The sequence below is a fragment of the Pristiophorus japonicus genome, unplaced genomic scaffold (genome assembly GCF_044704955.1).
Source record: "Pristiophorus japonicus isolate sPriJap1 unplaced genomic scaffold, sPriJap1.hap1 HAP1_SCAFFOLD_814, whole genome shotgun sequence".
Classification (NCBI taxonomy): domain Eukaryota; kingdom Metazoa; phylum Chordata; class Chondrichthyes; family Pristiophoridae; genus Pristiophorus; species Pristiophorus japonicus.
Genome location: NW_027254734.1, coordinates 112,244 through 126,137, shown reverse-complemented (window position 1 = coordinate 126,137; position 13,894 = coordinate 112,244).

Here is a 13,894-nt window from a genome sequence, read left to right as displayed (position 1 = left end):
CCTCAAAAGTAGTAATCTCGGGATTGCTACCAGTGCCACATGCTAGTCAGAGTAGGAATCACAGGATAGCGAAGATGAATACGTGGCTTGAGCAGTGGTGCAGAGGGGAGGGATTCAAATTCCAATACATTGGAACCGGTTCTGGGGGAGGTGGGACCAGTACAAACCGGACGGTCTGCACCTGGGCAGGACCGGAACCAAGGTCCTCGGGGGAGTGTTTGCTAGTGCTGTTTGGGAGGAGTTAAACTAATATGGCAGGGGGATGGGAACCTGTGCACGGAGACAGAGGGGAATAAAATAGAGACAGAAGCAAAAGATAGAAAGGAGAATAGTAAAAGTGGAGGGCAGAGAAACCCAAGGCAAAAAACAAAAAGAGCCACTTTTCAGCAGAATTCTAAAGGGTTTAAGTGTGTTAAAAAGTCAAGCCTAAAGGCTCTGTGCCTCAATGCGAGGAGTATTCGGAATAAGGTGGACGAATTAACTGCGCAGATCGCAGTTAACGGGTATGATGTGATTGGCATCACGTAGACATGGCTCCAGGTTGACCAAGGCTGGGAACTCAACATCCAAGGGTATTCAGCATTTAGGAAGGATAGACAGAAAGGAAAAGGAGGCGGGGTGGCGTTGCTGGTTAAAGAGGAAATTAATGCAATTGTCAGGAAGGACATTAGTTTGGATGATGTGGAATCGGTATGGGTGGAGCTATGGAATACCAAAGGGCAGAAAACGCTAGTGGGAGTTGTGTACAGGCCACCAAATAGTAGTAGTGAGGTTGGGGACAGCGTCAAACAAGAAATAAGGGATGTGTGCAATAAAGGTACAGCAGTAATCATGGGCGACTTTAATCTACATATTAATTGGGCTAACCTAACTGGTAGCAATGCGGTGGAGGAGGATTTCCTGGAGTGTATTAGGGATGGATTTCTAGACCAATATGTCGAGGAACCAACCAGAGAGCTGGCCATCCTAGACTGGGTGATGTGTAATGAGAAGGGACTAATTAGCAATCTTGTTGTGCGAGGCCCCTTGGGGCAGAGTGACCATAATATGGTAGAATTCTTTATTAAGATGGAGAGTGACAAAGTTAATTCAGAAACTAGGGTCCTGAATCTAAGCAAAGGTAACTTTGATGGTATGAGGCACGAATTGGCGAAATTAGACTGGCAAATGATACTTAAAGGGTTGACGGTGGATAGGCAATGGCAAACCTTTAAAGATCATATGGACGAACTTCAACAATTGTACATCCCTGTCTGGAGTAAAAATAAAATGGGGAAGGTGACTCAACTGTGGCGAACAAGGGAAATTAAGGATAGTGTTAAATCCAAGGAAGAGGCATACAAATTAGCCAGAAAAAGCTGGAAGACTGGGAGAAATTTAGAATACAGCAGAGGAGGACAAAGGGTTTAATTAAGAGGGGGAAAATAGAGTACAAGAGGAAGCTTGCCGGAAACATAAAAAATGACTGCAAAAGCTTCTATAGATATGTCAAGAGAAAAAGATTTGTGAAGACAAATGTTGGTCCCTTGCAGTTGGACTCGGGTGAATTTATAATGGGGAACAAAGAAATGGCAGACCAATTGAACAAGTACTTTGGTTCTGTCTTCACAAAGGAAGACACAAATAACCTTCCCGATGTACGAGGGGTCCAAAGGTCCAGTGAGAAGGAGGAACTGAAGGAAATCCTTATTAGGCGGGAAATTGTGTACGGGAAATTGATGGGATTGAATGCAGATAAATCCCCAGCGCCTGATAGTCTACATCCCAGAGTACTTAAGGAAGTGGCCCTAGAAATAGTGGATGCATTGGTGATAATTTTTCAACAGTCTATCGACTCTGGATCAGTTCCTATGGACTGGAGAGTTGCTAATGTAACACCACTTTTTAAAAAAGGAGGGAGAGAGAAAACGGGTAATTATAGACCAGTTAGCCTGACATCAGTAGTGGGGATAATGTTGGAATCAATCATTAAGGATGAAATAGCAGCACATTTGGAAAGCAGTGATAGAATTGGTCCAAGTCAGCATGGATTTATGAAGGGGAAATCATGCTTGATAAATCTTCTGGAATTTTTTGAGGATGTAACTAGTAGAGTGGACAGGGGAGAACCAGTGGATGTGGTGTATTTGGACTTTCAAAAGGCGTTTGACAAGGTCCCACACAAGAGATTGTTGTGCAAAATCAAAGCACATGGTATTTGGGGTAATGTACTGATGTGGATAGAGAACTGGTTGGCAGACAGGAAGCAGAGAGTCAGGATTAACGGGTCCTTTTCAGAATGGCAGGCAGTGACTAGTGGAGTGCCGCAGGGCTCAGTGCTGGGACCCCAGCTTTTTACAATATATATTAATGATTTGGATGATGGAATTGAGTGTTATATCTCCAAGTTTGCAGATGACACTTAACTGGGTGGCGGTGTGAGCTGTGAGGAGGACGCTAAGAGGCTGCAGGGTGACTTGGACAGGTTAGGTGAGTGGGCAAATACATGGCAGATGCAGTATAATGTGGATAAATGTGAGGTTATCCACTTTGGGGGCAAAAACACGAAGGCAGAATATTATCTGAATGGCGGCAGATTAGGAAAAGGGGATGAGCAGTGAGACCTGGGTGTCATGATTCATCAGTCATTGAAGGTTGGCATGCAGGTACAGCAGGTGGTGAAGAAGGCAAATGGTATGTTGGCCTTCATAGCAAGAGGATTTGAGTATAGGAGCAGGGAAGTCTTACTGCAGTTGTACAGGGCCTTGGTGAGGCCCCACCTGGAATATTGTGTTCAGTTTTGGTCTCCTAATCTGAGGAAGAACGTTCTTGTCATTGAAGGAGTGCAGCGAAGGTTCACCAGACTGATTCCTGGGATGGCAGGACTGACATATGAGGAGAGACTGGATCAACTGGGCCTGTATTCACTGGAGTTTAGAAGGATGAGAGGGGGTCTCATAGAAACGTATAAGATTCTGACGGGACTGGACAGGTTAGATGTGGGTAGAATGTTCCCGATGTTGGGGAAGTCTAGGACCAGGGGACAGAGTCTTAGGATATGGGGTAAGCCATTTAGGACTGAGATGAGGAGAAACTTCTTCACTCAGAGAGTTGTTAACCTCTGGAATTCCCTACCGCAGAGAGTTGTTGATGCTAGTTCATTGGATATATTCAAGAGGGAGTTAGATATGGCCCTTGCGGCTAAAGAGATCAAGGGGTATGGAGAGAAAGCAGGAACAGGGTACTGAAGGAATGATCAGCCATAATCTTATTGAATGGTGGTGCAGGCTCGAAGGGCCGGATGGCCTACTCCTGCACCTATTTTCTATGTTTCTATGTTTCTATTTATGTCTCCTACCTGCTCTACTTCCATAAAGTGGACAGAGGGGTCTCCTTTTTGGTTAAGTTTATTCACATGGGCAACCATCTGCCGCAGCTGGGTTGCATTGTGAGGAAGCACGTATTAGTTCTGTAGGGGACCCTCAGCCTGACCCACTGTGGGTGGTCTGAATCTACTCTGCCTGATGGGGCACATTGGGGCTGGTCCCGGAGGTTTAGATTCCAGCATTTCACCCTGCCTCTCCACCAGGATCCCCAATGGGGCTGTGGGAGAGGGCCTGTAGGATTCTTCCTCCCTCACCTCCTCCCCACAGCCTGTTTCACTATGCTCCCCCTTCCGCACCTCGGCTGGGCTGATAAGGCACACCACTCCTTTTCTGGGTGCCTTGCTTTCAGCCCAGCCAAGGACTTTTGCCTCAGCTCGGGCCAGAGCTTTGGTGTCGGGCCAGGTGGGGATTCGAGTCTTGGGCAGAACTTTTGGCACTGGCTAGAACAAGGGCTGCTTTGGCTTCAGCCAGAGCCAGGGTGAGCCGATCAATTTGTTCCTGAAAGGAACAATGATCTGCCTCTGCCCTGCTGTGGCATGCCTGAAGCGCAGCCTGTAGCTGGAGACTCTTACCCTCTCCCAACCTTCCCTGGTTCTGAGCCTGGGCAGGTTCCTCCTGCAATCCCCTGACGTAACCTTTTCCCTCAGTTACCTGGGACTGAAGGTACTCCCTGTGGTTGTGTAAGAGGTTTTCCCAGGGTTATTGTGCCTTGGGTGTCTCTCTCTGGGCTTCTGCCCTCACAGCTTATGCCTAGCCTGTGAGGCACCTGTGAGTGTCAAACACTCCTAACCCCTTCTTCCCTAGCCTGTGACACACAGTTGAGCATTTTCGAGGCGCTCCTAGCTTCCCTTTCACGGTTCTGACATAAGACTCACGATCAGGAGATGTAATACAATAGAACTGAGACAAGGTGATTCCAAGAGGAACTTTAGGCTTCCAATTTATTTGACAAGGAGTAACTCAACAAACAGCAATACACCAACAAAACAATCCCCCTAAATCCCACTAAAACGGACCCAACAAAAATCTTTACACCAGTTTAGCAGTACAATGCCCAACCTCCCACCTTTCCTGGCCTAACTGAGTTGGGAGTTCTGGGGACCAGAGGTTATACTCACTATTGTGCCTTCCGCAGTCTGGTGGTTTGTTACTTTTATCTTCGGTGCCTTCGGACACTGGTTTTCCTTCAGTGTCGAGAGGCTTGCTGGTTGTGGTTGTTGGATGACGAGGACAGGGAAAATCATCACTTCTCTTTCACTACGTCAGAAACCCTTTTTTTTTATAGCCAGATTATCCAGTCCGCCTCTCCTGCTGAAGTCGATTCTTCTCATTGGTGGACTTTTTGAATTTGAAAAATGCAGCAGTTTTATATTGGTTTTTTTTTTCCACTGATAACCGACTCAAGGTTTGAGTGGGTGTTGATTGCATTGGCCTCCTGTAGCCATTGTGCTAGTCTGGCCTGAACCAGATATTTCTGTGCCTGATGAAAAAAGGTGTTGGAATATATATGTGGCATTGTTTAAATGCTAATGTTTTCAAGGGGCAAGTTTCGAGGGTATACAGTTCCCAGACAATTTGATTAGTTCCAATGTCCAAACTGGCCCTTTTGATATTGACTCCACCCCTTTTCTTGCAGACCCAACATACACCTTTTAAAATCCCAAATTCGATTAAAGTTCGTAGTTTCTTCCATGTGCACTTTAGGATTTCAAACTTTCTGGTAGATAGTTCCAAATTAAATTCCCTTTCCTATGAGTCCAAACACTGGGCGGGGGGTCTCCATTCATTTGTGTCCCAAAGTTTTCCTTCCATCGGTTTCAATTCACAGCACAGACTGATCCCACAGCCCTTTTCCTTCTGGCTAAAATGAGGGGGTTTTCGTCCTCCCCTACATAATCCCCCATCTGACACAGTCAGACACCACTCGAGTGTGTCAAAGTTCAGGGTGGTGAGAAAACCCTAGGTCTCCCAAATTGCCCAACTTTCCCCAGTTTAACTCTAAACTGATCCCATCGATATATATCGTAATTCCTTTTAACGCGGTACTGAACACAGAAATCCAACAGGTTACAATACACGACAGCAACATACATATATGTACTTAAGGTTACAGCAGTAATTGTACATTGAGTCTCATTTCAGTCTCAAACGTAAAACAAAGAAACCTGCCCTGCTAACTCCCCAGGGGCAATGTATGAAAAACGCAGTCATCCCTGGAAATAACAAAACCGCCTAAGTGTCGCGGTCAAGCTTTGTTTACACAGCTTGAGTGTTTAGCAACGGCTCTCCTGGCTGTGTAGTAGCCTGAGGAACTGCGTTCTTTTTCTTTTTCTCCTGAGCTTACAGCTTGTAACTAGCAGATAAGCTACAATGAGGAGTTGGCCGATTACTAAGGCATGCGATCCCACCCGGATCCATGCAGGTATGTCTGCCCGTATTCCCAAATCCCACCATGCTGGGGGTTTAATCTGGGCAATCTGCCCTGCTAGAATTTCAGTTTTCTGCTCCATGGTGTAAAAATGTTTTTGAGACAAATCCACTGCCTGGAGGAGGGCTGTAAGTTTCTCAGATAGTGGGGCAATGGGATAGCCAAAACTGGGCGACATATTATTGTAGATGGCTGAGGTTGTTTTGTACCGTGAGGTGAATCGTGGAAGGTTCAGGGATGGGTGTGATTCTGGTGTGTGCCACTTGAACCTTTGCCCTGGGTTTAAAGCAAAAGCTGCTGTACAGTATTGGACACCACCTTCCCGGTCTGTGTTCATACCGTTGGGCACTTGTGGTGACACAATATGTCCCACCGCCTACATATGCTACCTGTGGAGGCATGTGGTTAGGGGCCATTACCTCCATTGTGCAATTGATGGGCTCTGCCCCAGCAGTGCTGAACCCGCATTGTGGCCTTGCAAAAGCGTTCAAGTGCTGGGGGCACAGGATTACCTGTGCTCCCCTGCTCCGACAACCCGAGAGGTCTGTACCTGTCACAGTGTGCTCCCACATTGTGACATAAAGTGGGACCTCTTGGAATCGAACATGCACCCCTCCACGAATGACTCCCACATTCTCCACTCGGTACAGGGGTGCTGGTCATGGGGACGCCCCCATCACGGGCATCCTGACCACCACACCCATGATGGTATGATTTGACTTTCCACAGTCCACCGGTACCGGGTAGGCTTCCGACGCTACACGAAGTTGGCAAGGACTCAAAACATTATCATAAGGGTGCAGTGCTGCTAAGTGCTGGTTGCTGATCCAGGAGGGGACCTGTCCCTGTCTCAGATCCTCGAGGTTACTCCGTCCCTCTCCCAGCAACCAGGCCCCATAGAGCACGCACACCTCATTTTGGGCGGCTTGATCGGAGGCGTTTCTACCCTCCCGAATCAAGGCGTTTACAGCCCTGGCCTGTGCCTCCAATTGAGAGATAATCTCCTTTGTGTGAATCATCATTGCCACCTCTTCGTGGAGCGCGGATCCCACGACAGTATTCTCGTCCCCCAGGACTTTGCGCAGCTGATTCTTTAACCCATTTATCTGGAGGGCCAGCTGCATGTTATCCAAACTGTTTATGGTGGACGCCCCGATGTTAAACCCCGTGAAAATGTCATTTAAAGTGCCACGCCTCTGCCTGCCCTGTTCGGCCCTATCCCACTGTTTATACAAGTCTGCCACTCTCACTCTGGAAGTGGCCACAGTGGTCTCCGGGCAGGGGATGGAGGCCTCTCCGTAGGTAAAGTCCTTATGGTTGGAGTACTTGGTGGAGTTCGATCCCAACCACCCAGGCCATTTCCCCTAGTGGGAGTAGGTGATCCGGCCATCCGCCGCCGGAGTCCCTTCTCCTGTGGTCACTGTCGGCGCTCTGCCCCCGGAGCATCCGAAAACTAGGGAGTCCTCGGTGTCCCCTCGGTGCCCGGTGCTGATCCTTAGCGATACCAGCATCACTAAGGTCCAGTAGGGAGGTGTTGACATCTGAAAGGCAAGAAGAACATGGCCTTGCCTTGAGAGACCTCTCCAGGCTCGGCCCACTTACATGTTCCAAACACAAAAATGCTGTACCCAACCGTCACTGCCTTACCTAAACACATAGACTCACAACACAAAGTAACAAAACAGGAAGGGAAAATATACACACCGCCACCCGTCCCCAGGTGGCCAGGCTATATCCTGTCACTGTACAGGCGTCGTCGACCACTCGGCTGACCGTACCCTGGGGACCAGGATGCCCTCCGCTGAGGGGCTCGTATAGTCCCCCTTAATGAGTCTTGTGCTGCCCTCCAAGGCCCTCCCGAGCCCCGGATCGGTCTGGGGCGGGAGGCTAAGTAAACAGGGGACCACGGCGCACTGGGCTGTGGCACCCTGTTACTCCTCCTTACTGTCGGTGCAGAGTCCCACGTTATGGGCTGCAATGCCATCTCCTCCAACTCTTGGGCTAGCCCCAGCTGATCCACCATGGGAGGTTCAGCTTCCCCTTGAACCTTGCTAATGGTAGAGCCTTTCTCCCTACTTCTGTTCGTGGGCTGGGAACCTCTAACCAGTGGTGGGATAGCCTTACAGGAGCAGTGAACCAACCCCAGCTGTAGAGCTTCGAGGCCCGCTGCCTCCTACGGAGCCTCCAAATCCACCGGGGCCTGTTCTTCCCCCAGTGCCTGATTCCCTTCCCTTGCTCGTCCCCTCTGTTTTTTTACCTCTTTTGGGGTCAAACAATTTACACTGATTAACGCGATACCACTTCACCCGGCGAGACAGTCGAACATAGACCATAGGGCTAGCCTTGTCGACTATGCTGTATGGTCCCATATATAATGCTTCAAAATCCCCGACCCGAGCATAGTTCCTCACCATGACCTGGTCCCCTATCTCCCATTCGTGGTGTTTGCTGGGTTCTAGCAGCAATCGGTTACTCTGATGCTGTCTGCCCATGTTACTAGCAGCCTGCCAGTGAATTTGTTTGAGGTGTTCAAACAGGTTCCTGACAAACCGGTCCCGGTTCACCTCTCGGAGCTGCCCTTCGGTGAGAACCGGCGCCAACACATGCACTGGGGTTCTCATGATCCGGCCAGTCATCGGCTCATGGGGTGAGTACCCTGTGCTCTTTGACTGACTGGCCCGGATTCCCATGAGGACCAACGGTAAGACCTCCACCCACTTGTTCGGTGAGTCTCCCGTCTCCTTGCGCAGCCTTTCCTTTAGGGTCCGGTTCAGGCGTTCTACGGGGCCTGAGGACTGAAGGTTGTAGGCGACATGCCATTTGGCTCTTATCCCCAGCACCTTTAGGGTGGCCTGCACCACCTGGCCGGTGAAGTGGCTTCCCCGGTCGGACTCCACGATTTGAGGTAGACCCCACCGAGAGAACACCTCCCTCACCAGGAATATTGCAGTCCCCACCGCGGTAGCTGTTCGGCAAGGGAAGGCTTCCACCCACTTGGAAAACACATCCACCAGGACGAGGCAGTATTTATAACCTCCCTGGGCGGCCGGTAGGGGTCCGATGTAGTCGATCTGGATCGACTGCCATGGTCCCTCTACCCGCATGACGTGTCCCATAGACACCTTCCTTTTCTGAGGGTCTGGATTGTTTGCAGCGCAAACCAGACAGCCCGCACAGAAGTTGCAGACGTCTTCCCGGAGGTCTGGCCACCACCCTGCCTTTTCTATCCGTTGCCAGGTAGATTCCGGCCCAGGGTGTCCCGCACCTGGACCCTCATGGGCCAGCTGAAGGAATTCCCTCCGGTGTTGTGGCGGCACTACCCATTTGTCCCCTTTAAACAACATGCCTTCCCGCACAGCAATATCTACAGCACTGTATGGGCCCTCCGCCTTTTCCCCCCTTTTTATAGCAGCCAAGGCAGCCTTCAGGATCGGATCCTGCATTTGGACTACTTTAAGGTCCAGGGCCGCAGCTGCCCCTACGCTCCCTTGTGTCCCTGGCTTGCTTCTTGCTGCTGCTATCCTGCCTGCCTCGTATGGGTCCCATGGGCGACCTGTACGAGCACCTTCCCTTGCCAGCAGGTCTGCCTGCTGGTTACCTTCCCCCCGTGGCTCAGTTTTGGAGTGGGCCTTTACCTTATGGATATATACATCCCCGGTTTCTCCCATTGCAGCCACGATCTTTTCTAGCAGGGGTTTGGTCACAAGGGGCTTCCCATCCGCAGAGGTGTACCCCCGGCGTGACCAAATCGCCAGATACTCTGCACACGAATTGCAAGTGAACATGCTGTTCGAGCAAATCGTGTATCGGGTAGGGAATTCCTCGGGGTGTGTGACCACATACATCACCGCCGAGAGTTCCGCCTGCTGGGCGCTCAGGGTGCATGGAAGTTTAAGAGCCAAGGCAATTCCTGCCTTGGGATCCCAAACTCCGCAGCCCGTGAGTCTTGTACCCGCGGACACTGAACTGGAGCCATCAACGTAGATCTCGCGGCCTGTGGGGTGTATCCCTGCCCGAAATCCAAAGTTAATGTCCCATACTCCCTCCACAGAGTATCGATGCGGCTGCCCTGGATAGATTAAATTTGCTGCGAGCGCAGAGGCCCTTGACCTTTAAAATCATTTGGGAGAGGAGGAGGGTCCAGCGAGTGATTCTAGCACTGCTCACTGTCCCGTCCTTAATCCTCCCGTCCAATAGCATCTGCGTCGGGGTATGATGGGTGAGGAGTGTAATGGGGGATATTCCGGTAAAGATCTGAGCTCTCTTTACTGCCCAGTGGGTGGCAAGCAAGTGCCTCTCACAATTGGAGTATCCCTTTTCTACCTCCGTGAGGACCCTGGAGGAGTACACCACTGGTCTCAGCTGACCGTTTCGCCCCGGAGCAACACTGCACTTAAGCTGTCGCCACTGGCTGCCACCTCCAGGAAGAATTCCTCCCCTCCATCAATTGCCCCTCGGGCTGGTGCTACCTGCAGGTCTCTCTTAAGACGGACAAATGCTGCCTCACAGCCCTCGTCCCATTCCCACTCGATCCCCTTGTGTCGGAGTCTGAGCAGAGGGACGGCAGTGGCTGCATAGTCCTCGATGAAGTCCCTACGGTAGCCAGTGATTCCCAGGAAAGACCTTACCCCCGACACATCCCTAGGGACAGGGAGTTCCTGCACTTCCTTTCTTCTAGCCTCATCAATAGCCCTTTGTCCTGCCCTTATCGTCAGGCCCAGGAATTTTACTTCTCCTTGACCTATCTGGGCTTTTTTGGGGTTAACTTTAAAACCCCCTTCCTTCAGTAAGACCAGCAGTTCGGCCAGCAGTGGACCGTGTTCCTCACTGCTATCTGTGAACAACAACAGGTCGTCCACATACTGGACCAGCTGGTGTGGCTGGCTGAAGCCTTTTAAGCAGTTCGCCATGCATTGGTGAAAGATGCTGGGACTATTATGAAAGCCCTGTGGGAGGCAGCTCCATGTATACTGCTGTTCCCGGAAGGTGAAGGCAAACTTGTACTGGTCTTCCCTCCGTACAGGGATAGACCAGAACCCGTTGGATATGTCCAACACTGTGAACATCGTTGCGGATGCAGGGATTTCCCCTATCAGATCCGCAACCGCCGCTACTGTGGGGGCACAAGCTGGGATGTTTTTATTGAGCACCCTATAATCCACCATAGCCCTCCAAGAATTGTCCGGTTTCCGAACCGGCCAAAGCGGGGAGTTGACATGGTTGGCTATGGGTCTCAAAACACCCTGCTCGACAAGCGAGCTTAAAGCTGTCTCCAAGTCTGCTTCTGCCTCTCGGGGAAAGCCAGACTGCTTTTGCGGGCGGGACATGGGATCCCCATCTATTCTAACCTCCACTCCTGTGACTCTCCCACAATCGTGTTTATGGGTGGCAAATGCTGCAAGATTTGCTTGCACATAGGCCCGGTACTCGGCCGGGGTGTTACCGACCAGAACCTCCAGGTCGTAACCCCCTTTTGGCTTCATTGTACACAGAGTCCCTTTTCCCTGTTTCTTATCAATAACCATGACTTCTCCCTCTGCTCCTGTGCCCACTGTGCCCCATAGACAGTGAATGCTCAAGACTTCTAGGATCTGGCGAGCGATGATGAAATCAGCCCCCAAGATCCCTTTTCCCACCTGCTCCCAGTTCATCAGGACGCACTTCCATTGTGTTTGGAGTGCTCCTAAACGAACTGCAAGCGGGACTGAGAAAAACCCAGCCTTCTCATTTCCTGTGAACCCAACTAGTTGATACGGCACTCCGTTTGATAGAGGTGAGGTTGCGGGGTCCTCCGAATGGACTATCGTGCTGGAAGCACCAGTGTCCAAAAGGTAAGTACCCAATACACCCTCAACCTCCATCTTGACCCAGGGTCGTCCCCAGGGGTCGTATTCTAGTGGGCACAGGTACACAGGCTGGGTCTGGGCTAGTCATGGCCTCTGTACTGGCAGGGTTGCTGGTGCTTCCCTGCCTGTTGCCGTGGCTACCTTCCCAGTCCCCTCCAGCGCTGTCCTCACTGCAGCTACTATCTCATCAAGGGATGGTGTGGAGCTCCCTCCTTTTCCCCCACTCTGGGCGGCTCCTGAAGGACTTCTCCCCCGTATCTCTTTGCTGGGCTCCTGCAATCCCTTTTAAAATGCCCAGCTTTCCCGCATCCGTAGCACACTCCCTCCTTATCAGACGAGCGGTCACCCTCCTGGTGCCATTCCCTTTTGGGAATCGAGTTGGGTTTTACTTCAGTTACCGACCTTTGGAGGTTTTCTCCTCCTCCCCTCCTCCATTCCGTTGGACCAGTGCCAGTTGCCTGACCACTGCTTCCTCGGTGAGGTTGGGGTCCCGGGAATCGAACCACAGTTCTGCCCTGGCCTTGAGCCGGGGCAAGCAGTTTGCCACCAGCATCCTCAGCCAGCGGCCAGTCTGTACCACGGAAAGATTCGCCCGGTCGAGGAGCTCCCCACAGACTGCATGGTATACCACCCACAGCCTGTCCGCAAACGCCTGCGGGGTTTCCCCTGCGAGCTGCCTTGTCCTTTCGACCCGTTCGAAAGGAATGCCGTCATCAAAGCCCATAGCCTCAAGGTTGGCCCTCTGGACCTCAGTAAATGTACGCTGTCCCCTCCGGCATTCTGCCGGTGGGGCCTGGTACAATTTGCTGTCCAGAGAGAAGAGCAGCAGCTTGGCTGTCTCTTCCTCGTCACACCCATTAATTTCCCCTGCCTGCATCACCTCCATGAAGTGGATAGATGGGTCCCCGCTTCGAGTGACTTTGGCCTATTGTCCACCATGGCCCTGAGTGATTGAACTCCATGGGGAATAATAAAATCGCTCTCCAGCGCTCCCCGACCTTGGCCATCTCCCTGTGGAGGACCGTACTTGCGCTTCCTGACCGGGCACACCCGCCCTTGTTCAGGATCCTTCTGCGCTGGTCCCTCTACCTCTGGCTGTCCCACTATACCTGGTGCAGCAGACAGTGCCTGGTTGCCTGATCCAGCCCTTAACTGACCCTCGGCTGGAGCCTCACATCCCTGCTGCCGACCGGGACAGATTGGTCCTGCCCCCAGCCCTGGGTATGCTACTACCTGCGTGCCCCGCTCCTCCTGGTACCCCACCGGACAAACCATCGGTGCCTCAGGAGGTGGTCGGGCACCTCTTGCCTTTGAATTCTCCTCTACCCCCCAATACTCTCCTTTGTCCCCTGTGGACCCTCCAGGTCCTATCAGGGCGACCATCCCCTTTGCCTGGGATAGAGTGTGGGTGAGAGTTTTCATCCTCTCCTGGCAGGGACCGTGATCTGCAAACTCACTGGCCACTTTATAGGCTGCCTGTACGTCTTTTAATTTATTCTCTAGTTTCCAAATTAACTGGGTGTACCGAGAGTTCTGTTCCCGGAGGGACCCCTCACTACCCTTGGCCTCAGTGACCTGACACTGAAGATAGTCCCGGCTATTTCGGAAGGTCTCCTCCAACTGCCGGTTCCTTTGCTGCTCCCCAGCTAATTCGGCCAGCAGGTTGTCCCCAACCACAGCCCGGGTAGCAGAGAGCTCCTCTGATTTCTGAAGACTCTGTTCCAAGTCCTTCACCCGCTGGTCGAGCTTTCGGACTTGGCGGGTGAAGCAGATAAGCCAGGTGGCCTTTTCCACCCTGTGGTTGTGGTCCTTCCCTGCTGTCCAGTGGGCAGCAGCATCCACTGGGCACTCTGCCCGAGTGAGGGCTTGCACCCAAGGTTTGGTGAGGTTCACCTTGCCCAAAATGTCTGAGGAAATTCTCTCCTCCAGTTTAGTTTCCTCTCTTATCACCTCATCTGTTATATTAACATCTCCTGTTTGCTTGTGTCCTGCCGCGGTCACCATGTTTTGCAAGGTGTTCTCAGGGAGTGCTGTTGTGCCTTGGGTGTCTCTCTCTGGGCTTCTGCCCTCACAGCTTATGCCTGGCCTGTGAGGTACCCTGAGTGCTGCAAGATCACCTCTGGAGAGACTGTGTCCACAGCTTATGAAGGGGGTTTTGAGACTCGTGCGTCCCCACAGCTTATGCCTGGCCTGTGAGGCACCTGTGAGTGTCAAACACTCCTAACCCCTTCTTCCCTAGCCAGTGACACACAGTT